Raw genomic sequence first — 13,274 nt, forward strand, 5'->3', positions numbered from 1 at the left:
AAAGATACGTAGTCACAATAATATGAGGTAACCTTTGCTTTATTTCCTGGTGGGGGGTTATTTATTTGAAATGATTAAGAATTTAAGCTCCTCCCATGCCCCTCCCAAAAAAAAGAAAGAAAAAACTATAAATTGAGAACCTTGATCAAGGTTTTCATCTCACATTACGTCCTGTCTTCAACCATGAGCTCCCTCATTGGAATTATCAGCCTCTTATCAGCTCTTGCAGCAACAAGTAAGTTTTTGGAAGTTTTTTTCTTTATATTTGCTTTATTTTTTATGGATAAAAGCACTACTAAGCTCCGCTTTGTGGTGTGAGATGAACTATAACAGATCGTTCTCAGATGCCACTGATCTCAGAACATTGCATAAGAAAAATGTGCTGGCAACTAACAGTGTAATAAGTAATTAATGTCCTGATTGTGCCATCTCTTTAGGCTTTGCTCTTACGTGTACACAGTGCATTTCTGATACTTCAACATGCTCCGGTCCCAGCATTACCTGTCCTACAGGACATCAGTGTGGAACTGCATACACAGAAACTGATGTTGGTGAGTAGCCTGATTATGTTCAATCTTCTCTACTAGTTTGAATGAGTTTGACTCTTATGTTAACTTACGCTTAATTGTCTATACAGATCTGTACCTTCCCAGTAGACTTTGTTTTCCAGTTTCTAATAATTTTTAATACCCCTGAGCTGAAAACCCTAAGAAGGATCAAGATACTACATGTGTCTCAGGGCTAGAAAACCCTCTGTGAAGCAGTCTGCAGTCAAGATTAATACGTTTTACCTGCAGTGATACATTGTGATAAAAACTAGTGTTGAGCGCGAATATTCGTATTACAAATTTTTATAACGAATATCGGCCTTTCGAGAATTTGCGAATATTTAGAATATAGTGCTATATATTCGTAAGGACGAATATTCATATTTTTTTTTTACCTGTTACATGTGCGCTTGACAGCTGAAGGCTGGTGTTGGTCCCATGTTCATATGTGCCCGCGTTGCTGAGAAAAATGATGTTTTAATATATGGAAATGAGCCTCTAGGACAGGGGTCAGCAACCTCCAGCACTCCAGGTGAAACTACATCTCCTATCATGCACATTTGCTTGGCTGCCATCTAAACTCCCACACAAGTGGAAGGAGCATGCTGGGAGTTATAGTTTCACAACAGCTGGAGTGCCGAAGCTGGGTTTACTTCACAGAGGCTTAATGTGTGATGGTTGAAGCTTTCTCAGGCAGAAGTGAGAGCATAATGTTTGGGGGGCTTCAAAACCCCACAGTCCCAACACAAGGTGGTCAGTAAGGTTCATCTTCAGATGGGTGTTGCCTCCTCCTCGTAAGTAGAATAACCCCAGGGAAGAAGGTGCTGCAGATTTGTGGTACTAGGGTGGCCAGTTTTGACGTGGGGTGGTGCAGATATTACAAATGTCACAATTACAGGGGGTGCAAACGAAATATGCTTACAAGTCTTCCCCCTTTTGAAGAGGCAAACCCAGTAGGAGTGTCAAACACACATTACATCAGTCTACCCTTACAAGCACCACACGTTGCAACAGACTTAACCCCTTAATAACAGGGACATTTTTCCATTTTTTTCTATTTCCGTTTTTTACTCCCAGCCTTCCCAAAGCCATATTGTTTTTATTTTCTCATCCACATAGCCGTATGAGGGCATTTTTTGACCGACAAGATGCGCTTTCTACTGGTAGCATTTACAGTTGCATAAAATGTGGAGGGAAGTGGGGAAAAAATTCCAAATGGGGGGAAATTATAAAAAAACACTCCATTCCACCAGTTTTATGGAGGTTTTTTTTTACCACCATTTTCTATCCGGTAAAACTGACCTGTTTCTTTTATTTTCCAGGTTGGTACCATTACGGTGATACCACTTATGAATAGTTTTTTTTTTGCATTTTAATACCGAAAACATATTTTTTTTTTCATCACCATATGGGGAGCTGTGTGGGGACTCTTGTTTTCTGTGGGGTGTGTACTTTTCAATGATAATATTTTGGCATGTGTATGACTTTTTCATCACTTTTAAATAATTTTTTTGTTGAAGGTAAAGCGCCAAAAAAACTGCAAATCGGCCATTTTTCCATTTTTTTTTATTTTAATAGTATGGGGTTTTTTGCACGTGTCAATGCCCATAATGTGTATTTTTTGTTTGTTTACATATTTTTATTTAGATTTTGAGGAAAATGGGGTGATTAGAAATGTTATATTTTTTATTTTTAAAAGTTTTTCTTTTTTAGTTTTTTTTTACACTTTTTTACAGTTCCCACAGGGAACTATAACAATCAATCATCAGATTGCTTTTCTGATAGACTCCAATGCATTAACATTGGAGTCTATGAGAATTTTACTACGTTCCTTTGGAGCCCTGCCACAGGGAGGGGCTCCATAGAGACTAATATGCAGCAGCCATCTGTAACACAGGAGAACAAGGGCTGCCACATACACGCTCCCCAGATCTCTGCCGGAGATAGCCAGTGCACACCTGGAAGTGTGTGCTTCCGTATTTTACGGCATCCAGATGTCGTGGTCAGGTTTGACCACAGCATCTGAAGGGTTGAAAGTCCGCACAAAAGTGCCGGGTGTCTGCTGTTTAAAACCCTAAGAAGTATCAGTACATGTGTCTCTGAGATAGACAATCCTCTGTGACTCAAACAGCCTCGAGTCAAGATTGATACATTTTAGGGAGGTTTCGCACTAGCATTATACCATTCCGTTATAGGTTCTTTTTATAACAGAATATAACAGAATGGCCAAACAGAATGAAAAATGGATGCCTTTAAGAGGCATTCTGTTTTGCTCAGCTCTAATAGAAGGTCTATGGGCAAGTATAACAAAGTACTGTAAAGAACAGCATTAAGAAAGCTTTTTTTCATATTTGAAATATTTGAAAATATTTTTTGAAATATAGAAAACAATTCAATACCATTGCCTTGTCAAATAAAAAAAATATTATAATAGTTTTTTCCACTTTTTCCACTGTAAATGTCCAAACTATTAAAACATCACATTGTTTCCACATGGTAAAGGCAGTAAAGAAAGTAAAAATAATCACATCACCTTTCAAAAACTGAGAGGACAAATGATCAAAACAGTACCAATAAAAACTAAAGTTCATCTTAAAAAAATCCTTACACAGCTCCCTTGGCAGAAAAAAGAAGCTATGAGAATCATATGATGCAGATTTTATTAAAATAAACAAATTGCATAACAAAAATTATAGAAATTTTGGGCAGAAGTAAGAGCACAATTATACTGAAATACTCCTAAATTAGGCATATTTCAAGCACAGGTGGCAGCACAACTATCTGCAACTTTACCCCCCTTCACGCCAGGTCTAAAATTGTAGCTGTGGCATGGGCGGGGAAGGGGATGGGCTGGCGTGTTTTAGGCGTAGAAAAAGGTCTAAATGTAAGACCGCTAGGATGCTATCTTACATTTAGAACTGGGGATGGATGTGCCGAAGTTATGGAGAGACCGGTGTCTCTTCGTAACTTCGGAGGATCCTTCACCAGCGATGGAGCTTTACTAAGACCGGCGTCTAAAACGTGTGCACCTTGGTGTTTATGTAATCGTATTGGCAAGAAAACTTAACATCTAAATTTAACCATATAGTGAAGTCCATTTACCGCTGTGGTGAAGAACCTCATGGCCAATTGGCCCGCAGCTGTCTTTTATTTAATAATGAAGACTGCACTGTATAGATGGGGCTGTTGCTGGTATGGGGTTTGACTGGTTAGGTTGGGGGGACAATATGCTGGCATACCCACTTCTCCAAACCCAGCACTCTCCAGCCCTACTTTTGCCATCTGCTTTTCCTCCTTTTCCACATCATCTAATATCAATGAGAATATGTCATCAGGAACATCCAGCTCCTCCTCTCTCTGCATCTTGCTGACTTTTCTAGAAAGTAAAGAGAGCAAAAGATGAGGATGGTCATCATAAAGACCTGGCCCCCCTAAGAGGTGCAGACCGGATGGTATTGGTTGGCACGCTGGGCACTGGACTAATAAAGGCTTCCATCTAATCGGTAGTGAATTTTTCTATTAATCATTTCTCCCTATGCTCAGCTCACAGGACAATGGTGGAGACCGTGTGAGATGAGGTTTTTATAAAGCTGTGACATCATAAAGGATGGCAATCTGTGGATTGGCTCGCTGCTTGGCATTATGGATGATCTTGTGTTCCCTGGCTTGTCTCCTCTACCTATAAAGATATTAAAATGACATAACTGGACTCAGCATCACTTACACTATACTCCACTTGGCAGTGTTTTGGAGCTGTACAACTAAACAAGGAAAGAAGGCCAGCTTACCCAACTCAATATGCTGATGGCACCACACTGAATCTTCGTTTGTTAGACATAGGCATAATAAAGGTGTATATCCAGCATGCACAAAAGTCCAATTTTATTGTGAACAAGTAAAAAAAACATCCTCTGGTAAGAAGTAGGAACCTGGTCCTACACGTTTCTACCAAAACTTGGTCTACACACAGAAATGCATAGGTCCAGTTTCCTACATCTTACAGGACGATGTTTTTAACTTACTCCATATAAAATTACATTTTCATACATGCTATATAGCTCCCCCCCCCCTCTTTTTCAAGTGTTTTATAGCTGACAGATTCCTTTTAACCCCTTAAGCACAAGGCCTAGTTTTACCCTCTGGACACAGCTTTTTTCTTTTGTTATTTTTCATTCCTGACTTTCAAAGAGCCATATTTTTTTTTCATATTTCCATCATCCTATAAAAGCTTGTTTTTGAAAGAGATGGGTTGTATTTTTTTATGTCACCATTTATGTTGGTCAGTATATTTATGGAAATACCAAATTTATATAGTTTTTTGTGTATTTTAGAAGGCCCATAACCCTATTAGGGAATTCTGGGTAAATGGTAAATGGTTAAAAAGAACATGTATTCCTCTAGAGGACCTGCCCTGTCCTGGTTTGCACAGATAGTCCATTGATTTGAAAGAGCTCTGTGTAATACCTAACTTCCCCTGTGGTGGTGTTGCAAAAAAATTGAACACCTATTGCCAGGTTTCCCTACAGGTGACCACTGATTGCTGGAGGTCCCAGCAGGAAAAAAAAATGTGATCTGCGTATTGTCAGGGAACCCTTCTAACGAAAAGGTACAAATAATAAATATATTTTTTTGTAATTTCAATAAGAAAATGTTTGCTCTGTTTATTTTTAGCTGGAATTAAGTCTACATCTTTGGTCAGATCGTGCGCACCTTCATCTCAATGTGGCTTCAATGGCAGTGTGGGCATACAACAAGGACGTATCAGGATGAGCACTTCATGTTGCAACACTGAAAACTGCACTCCTAATCCTCCCACATGTAAGTAATCTATTTCTGCTTTTCTGTGCAAATATTAGGTTAAAATTGTTAAAATAATACAAAAAGAAATTTCGGGGGGAAATTACAAGAAAGGGTGTTGCATGTGCCAGTTTTAGAAAAGTGCTCCGGAGTAAGATGAGACTTTTTTTTTTAAGTGGAGGACCTCTTAATAACATTAGCACATCTTCTGGTGTAGTTTTGTGCTGTAATTGTCATCAAATTATCATAATACTGATGGACACAGGAGGTCATACTGCTTTCTGTTAACTCCACCCACTTTGCCAGAAAAAAAGAAAAAGTTAAATGGGAAAAAGTTCCAAATCTGGCGTATATATCAAAACCTGCAAGAATAAATCAAATTGTATTTTGTACCTACTACTGCTGGATGTACTACAATTTATCTTTTGCATTAAGTAAAGAGAGACTTTTATTCTTTTACTTCTGGCCTGATTCCTCAAACTACCTTCCCACTGCATCAGTGGATGGAGTACACTGTGACACAACATCTCATCAGGCCCACTCATCTCCACTGCAGCCAAATCACTGACCGCAGTGTTGATGTGTTATTCTAAATGACCTCCGCACTAGGGTGTGCCCAGTGATTGGCTGCCACAGTCACAAGTCAAGACATTGCACCACTAATACAAATACAGAAGTAGCAAAGGCCATCAGGGAAAAGTTGAACCATTAGAGCAGCAGAATCTAATGTGTTGTCAGTGGTAGTGGTGTACTAACCACGCAATCAAAACATCTCATTACAATGATGGGTAATGAGTTGACACCTGCACTCCACTTAAAAATTGTGGTGGTAGGTGTATGATCACAATGCCACATGGATAGTACCACGGCACTTGTCAGTTTATATAAGCAAAAGCTTTATTGATGCGTATGGTCAAGTCACAATTAGAGATGAGCGAATCGAAGCTGACGAAGTGGAATTCGATCCGAATTTCAGGAAAATTTTGATTTGCAATGAATGTGAATTTCCTCATGCTTCGCGGTAACGAATTGAAATTTTTCCTCAACTGGCGGCCACACATGTGAGGACATGGGGCAAGGAACTCTGGGAAGGCGGGATCACCCAGATTGACATGCATGCAGTTAATCAGCAGCCAGCCAGCCCTGTGATGTCACAGCCCGATAAATACGGCGTACAGCTTAGAATCAGACATTTTCCAGCATAAGAAGGCACTAAGGACAAAAAGGCATTTCAGTCCAAAAAGGAAAAAAAAATACGCACTTCACTGTTGCATTTATTTGTGGTGAAAGAGTTTAAGTGGCCTATTTCAGTACAAACTGAAAAATATATACGCATTTCACTTCCGCAGTTATTATTATTTTAGTACAAAAACTAAATATATTCAGTGTTCACTTTTGCAGTTATGTGTGGTAAAACATTTAGTGACATATTTTAGTAGAAAAACAAAATAATATTCAGCGTTCACTGTTGCAGGTATACAGTATGTGGCAAAACCTTTACTGACATATTTTGGTCGCAAAACAAATTTTATTCAGCGTTCAGCTCTGTAGTTATATGTACTAAAACCTTTAGTGACATATTTTGGTAGAAAAACTAAATATATTCAGCGTTCACTGTTGCAGGTATATGTGGCAGAACCATTTGTGACGTATTTCGGTCACAAAACTAATTTTTTTCAGCGTTCAGCGCTGTACCTATACAGTATGCAGTAAAATCTCCATGATGTCTCCATGATAAATCTGCAGTGTGGGGGCCCCGTGTGGCTTCGACACACTTTCAAAATACTCCTTCAGCGTAGCGAATAGTTGCCCGATGACCAGGGCACTCCATGAACTTCCCAGAAGCTGATGTCGGGAGCAGCGGTTCATTTCTGAGACATCCAAATAGTGCGGGGAAATCCGAAGACCCTTTCCATCTCCGTGCTCTCCTCATGCTGCTGCCAACTCCAGACTCTGTCATTGTGCCACTCTGTTGTTTCCTCATGCTGCTGCCACCTCCTCACTCGGTTATTGTGCCACTCTGTAGCCTCCTTCTGATGCTGCTGCTGCTCACACCTCCAGACTCTGTCATTATGTCACTCTGTGGCCTCCTCCTGATGCTGCTGCTCACACCTCCAGACTCTGTCATTGTGCCACTCTGTGGCTTACTCATGCTGCTGCCACCTCCAGACTCTGTAATTTTGCAACTCTGTGGTCTCCTCCTGTTGCTGCTGCTACGACACCTCCAAACTCTGTCATTGTGCCACTCTGTGGCCTACTCATGCTGCTGCCACCTCCAAAATCTGTCATTGTGCCGCTCTGTAGTCTTCTCATGCTGCTGCCACCTCCTCACTCGGTCATTGTGCTACTCTGTGGCCTCCTCATGATGCTGCTGCTGACACCTCCAGACTCTGTCATTGTGCTGCTCTGTGATCTCCTCATGTTGCCGCCACCTCCAGACTCTGCCATTGTGCCACTCGGTGGCCTTCTCCTAATGCTGCTGCCGCCACCTACAGACTTTTTCATTGTGTCACTCTGTGGCCTCCTCATACTGCTTCCACCTTCAGACCCTGTCATTGGGCCACTCTGTGGTCTCCTTATGCTGCTTCCACCTCACGACTATGTCATAGGTTCACTCTGTGAACGTCTCATGCTGTTCCCACCCTCCCCACTTCATGACTGGGCCACTATTTTGGCTTTCGTCCTGGCTGACATAATCATTTATTTGAACCTTTTTCTGATTTGTCAGTAGGAAGGATAAATGAGACGCACAACAAATCCTGTCTGTGTAGCAGCTTTAAGGCCTGTATGGTCCCATCAGAATTGGCTTGTGATTTGGTAGCCAAAAGCAAGAGTGGGTAGAAAACACAGAAGACATGCAAATATTCCATTCACGTGTCATCTCTGTTTTAGATCCACTTCTGTTTTTTTTGCCTTTAGCAATACTGATGGATTACTGACCAAATGATGACCGAGTGAAGGCGGATGCTCAACAGACAGGATTCGTTTTTTGTGGGTTATTGTTCTGATGGATCAGAGGAAGGGCAAAATAATCAGTGACGTCAACACAAACTTACAGCTGACACCCTCTCCACTCTGTCAGGGGGGCTCTACTTGTATAAGCGTTTAATAGAAGAGGTTCTGTAGACATCTATGTGGAATCAGCTGACGAGCGTGTAAAAGGAGTGAGCTTCTTCTTGGCACTAACATCGACCTGTAAGGCTGAGTTGATACTTCAGTTATTTGGTCAGTTTTGGCACCGTGACTGCCAAAATAAGTGAAGTATGCAGTGTGAGTGAAGAGTGACGCCTGTCATCTACATGTCATACTGACTCACAATATTATTTCACTACCACAGCAGACTCTCTATGCGTGTTACTGCAAGGCACAGTGTTCTACACCACTATAAAGGCTCTCTGCAGCCAGGAAATAGCTGTTTTTTAACCCGCTTCGCCGCAAATAAATTCGGATCAACGCAAATTTTTCAGAAAAATTCGGTAGGCCGGCCGAATCAAATTTTTTTAAAATTTTCTCATCTCTAGTCACAATAAGTCCAGATACAAGTAAACAAGTATTTGGCAAAATACTCATAACAAATTGAATGTTTAGTGGTAAGACCTTCCTCAGCAAATGAGTCTTACACAAAGAGGCATCATCAAGTGTGGATGTATGGACTTATTGTGACTATGTGCATCAATAAAGCTTTTGCTTATATAAACTGACGAGAGCAGTCACTACTGGGGGGAGACGACGACGACTCCGCATACAGAGATTTTACAGCTTCTGTTGAGTTCAATAATAACTGTAAAGATGTCCTTGCACTGAGCTCCCTGAGTGGTGGCTGCAGGCATCTAGTGTTACCATGCTCTGAAGGGAAGAAAAGAGACCCATAGCTATATTTGGGAGATTTATCTATATATTGATGCCACATGCCTGGCACAAATATGAGAAATATGGTGTTCAGAATGAGTGCCATATTAATTAAGCACCTGTTTCATTTTGGCCAAGATACAAGTTATTTATTTTTCAGCACCATAGATTTCGAGGTGCTTTACATCTAAAATGGGAGTATACATATAAAACTAAACAAGCCCCAAAACAAGTACAACGAGCAAGAACCTATCAACAGACTGATACAGAGGAAAAGAGGGCAGTGCCCATGAGGGCTTGCAATCTACAAAGGACGGGGGAAGGAGACAGTAGGTGAGGGTAGAGGCTGCTCAGATTTTTTTTAAAGTTTGGGTTTCAGATTGTTTTTGAAAGTTTAAATAATGGGATGTATCAGGTCAGGACAATAGGTCAGACATGTAAGGACAGGACAGATTGTCTACTGCCTTATATCTAGTATTTTGAACCAAATTTGCTGGGCAATGGGAAGCCAGTGAATGGGTTGGCAGAGGCAGAGAAGAAACAAGGGGGAGGTGGATTGGCAGCTGAGTTGAGGATATATTGAAGAGTTGAAAAAGGGTTAGATGGTAGGCCACAGCGGAGGATGTTGCCATATTCTAGTTGGGAAATGTTGAGGAAGTTCACTAGCATTTTAGTTGATTCAAAGTAGAGGAAAGAGTATATATCAGACATGTTTTTGAGTTGGAGGTGGCAGGAGGTGGTAAGAGCTTGGTGGGGTAACTTGATATCTATATATGCTCCAAAATTTTAAAGGGGTCTAACATGTAATCACCAGATCAATAGAGTTGGGTTGTTGTTCCAGAAGATTGTTCTGATTGCCATATACCAGTAAGTCAGAAAAGAGTTTATTCCTGACTATCTTTTTCTGCCTCACAGGGATATTGTTCTTCTTCTGGATCAACATTGCAGCATAATAGGCTGAACTGCATGGAGTTATGTTTATCCCCAATCTTATCAAAGATATTACTATACTGGTATACATGACTAAATGCTATACAACCTTTATATAAAGTGTTCAGGAGCTAGCCCTTACACTCTTACTCAACAATTTTGTATTAGATGTGACAAAGGACCACTTTCTGTGTGTCCTGATAGGACATATGGAGTTACAGTAGTACATGTGGTTTTTTAAAAATATCTGTGGTTGCTCTGTGTGTTACATAGAGCCTCATTGACTTCAATCCATGGGGAAGGTCCCACTGAACCTCCCTAGGCAAAATGAAGTGATTGTGAAGGACAGCCCCTTTAATGATGAGAAGGTTGAATGATAAATATTCTTAATTTAGGTTCCCACATCAATAAACATTATCCTGTACATACTGTGGAAACAAGTGTTCTTTATATTTTGTCTTTTACCTGTTTGCTTCCAGTGCCAACAATAAGCTCTACCCCCAATGGACTGGTCTGCAGATACTGCGCATCCGCTGACTCCACCTGGTGTTACACCGATGATACAGTACAATGCACTGGGGATCAGAATATGTGTCTTCTCCAGACAACTCATGTGTCAGGTACAAAAATTGGTTCCTTTTTATTTCACTTCTTAGGATATGTTGAGCCAAAGGAGGGTGACATTAGTTTGAGCCTCTTTCATGCCGCTTATTGGCAATGAGGGCTTACAGCAGTAGAGCAAAAAATTATTTTCTTGCTAAAATATCTAGGTCTTTGCTGTGGGTAAAAAATCTCCAAGACTGATAAAATAAATATCCTAAATAAACCTCATTTGTGAAAATGTTCTTACAGAAAAAAGGCCACAGTGCAGCTTTCTTTTCCAGGAGTAGTAGTGGGAATAGAATCCATGGTCATGAAGACCAATGCTAAGGTTAGAGAATGTGTATATAAATGAGGCTAAATGTTGTATTAAATGATGTTGTGTCTTTGTCAGGATCAAAGTCAGCCTCAACAGCCATCCGAGGGTGCGCAACAAAGTCTATCTGTGACCTTGGCAGCCACTCCACAAGTGCTGGAGGAGTTACAACCGATGTTAAGTTTATTTGCACCAACAGTGGCCTTAGTGTCCATAACATTTTCCTGACTCCGGCCATTGTGTGTCTTCTACTGCTGAAACTGTTCTTCTAACAGTGGCTAAGGATCTTTGGATGAACTAGGCTGAAAGAAATGACAAATGTTTACAACACAGAATATTTTTATATTGTTTCATTGTCAGTTTTTGTAATAATCTTTGGCTGGAAAATATCCACGTGTACAAGTGATATAACAATTGTCTTCTTCATTTATTGCCTTTCATTCTTTTGTGGTTTTACTCTTTTTTTGCAAACCGCTTCCTTTGATATTTCAATGAGGTTTTTATCAAGGATTTTCACAGTGATAGTTAACTAAATGTAGTGAGCGACACATCTATACGATACTAAGGAAGTTACGGCCCACACAGAAAGCTGATCACTTTTCTGCCTATTGTGAAAAATTCATATTTTCTTGTCATTATCACCTGTAGGCAGGTCATGCACGGTAGGTAGGTGCCGGTCAAGAAGTGAAATGAAATGGTAAGCTAATTGTGAAAAATGTATTCCACCCCAACTGAAACCCAAGTAGTAGATAAAATGCCTTGGACTATTCCTTCCATATCTGTCAGTAAGGTCTCCCCATCTGGTTGCTTCAGTCCGATGTTCTCTGTAGCTGCTCTCCACTATGGCTACAGAGGTTCTACCGTGTAAAACACTTATGCCCTATCCATAGGGCAGAGAATGAGTGTCAGATCAGCAGTAGTCCGGCCGTTGGGGCCCTCTCTGATCACAACAACAGATCTACAATGTCACTTTATCCTCTGAATCCTCATACTGTATCTGAGTCACATCCCAGGTTTTCGGCACCAAACTGCAGGGCCGTATTTAGAGTTCTTGCGGCCCTAGACACTGTAGCATCGTCACCTCTCTCCCCCTCCACCTGCACACGGGTGCGGGTTCCTGGTGGTGGGCAGTGGCTGGCTGAGCTGATTGATGGAGGCGGAGAAGCAGTTCAGCGGCTCACCAATCAGCTGAACTCTCCTCGGCTCTCTCCTCCTCTGCAAGAATGGCTGCGAAGCTTACAGGTGGCGTGTCCGCTAGTAAGGACTGCCAGCTTGTTACTTTTGATTGTAGCTAGCTGCACCCTCCTCACTTCACATTTTATATGGTTACTGCCTGCCCATAGACACTGTGGAGCAGGCAGCAGGCATTAAAACAAATATTAATAAAATCTCTCTCTCTGACGCCGGCCCCCTTGCTGGCCCCCACCCTAGGCACGTGCCCTCCTGTGCTTAGTGGTAGAAACGGCCCTGCCAATCAGATATGGAAATCTGGAATTCTTCAATATATTCTCTTGTCACCAAAATTGACAATTCTTACATGGAAAAAGACCTTGGAGGACTAACCTCATAGCACTAAGAGTACCAACCAACATCTCCATGAACGCTATCCTAAACTTTCCATTCTACAAGATTATATGAAAATACATGGTTGCAGACTCATAAGAGGTATATATATACTGTAAATATAGTGGTGTCTCACATGGTATTTCACAGGGTGAAGTAATTGAGGGTGTATGTGTGTCTCCCAGGTCCCTAACATATGCTGAGGAAAGCTATTTAGAAAAGGGTTAAAACCTCTAGCCTGGGTCCTGATAAGGAGCACCTGACAAGGCGCTAGTTAACCAGGCTTCCCAGCTCACTTGGGAGAGGGAGAGGGAGAAGCCACTTCTCACTGAAGGACACTGAAGGACCTATGCAAGGAAACCGCACGTATCCCAGGTTGCTGCACAGGCGCTGTGTTTATTTGGTTGGACTGAGGATAGCTCGGCCACATCCTAGAGACCTAATGTTTAGTTAGAGTCTGACTATTCCCCGGAAAGGATAGCTTGCAAGACACATTGTCACATATATATATATATATATATATATATATATATCTCATGAGCCAATAACATAGCTTTGATTATTAGAAAAATCTATAATTGTATAATTATACCTGGGAGAGAAGGGTGAGGAAATGCTTATAAAATACTGAATGCCAAAACATTAATACAGAAATATACCGTAATCATCCC

General features: G+C 41.0%; 1 long non-coding RNA gene across 1 annotated transcript; it reads left to right on the forward strand.

The window, feature by feature from the left end:
- The first annotated feature begins 478 nt into the window (after positions 1–478).
- LOC120992358 lies at positions 479–11,300 on the forward strand. Its single transcript, XR_005776964.1, has 4 exons — positions 479–551; positions 5,220–5,366; positions 10,604–10,744; positions 11,119–11,300. It is a non-coding gene; the product is annotated as an uncharacterized LOC120992358 (long non-coding RNA).
- The last annotated feature ends 1,974 nt before the right edge of the window (positions 11,301–13,274 follow it).

The sequence above is a fragment of the Bufo bufo genome, chromosome 1 (genome assembly GCF_905171765.1).
Source record: "Bufo bufo chromosome 1, aBufBuf1.1, whole genome shotgun sequence".
Taxonomy (NCBI): domain Eukaryota; kingdom Metazoa; phylum Chordata; class Amphibia; order Anura; family Bufonidae; genus Bufo; species Bufo bufo.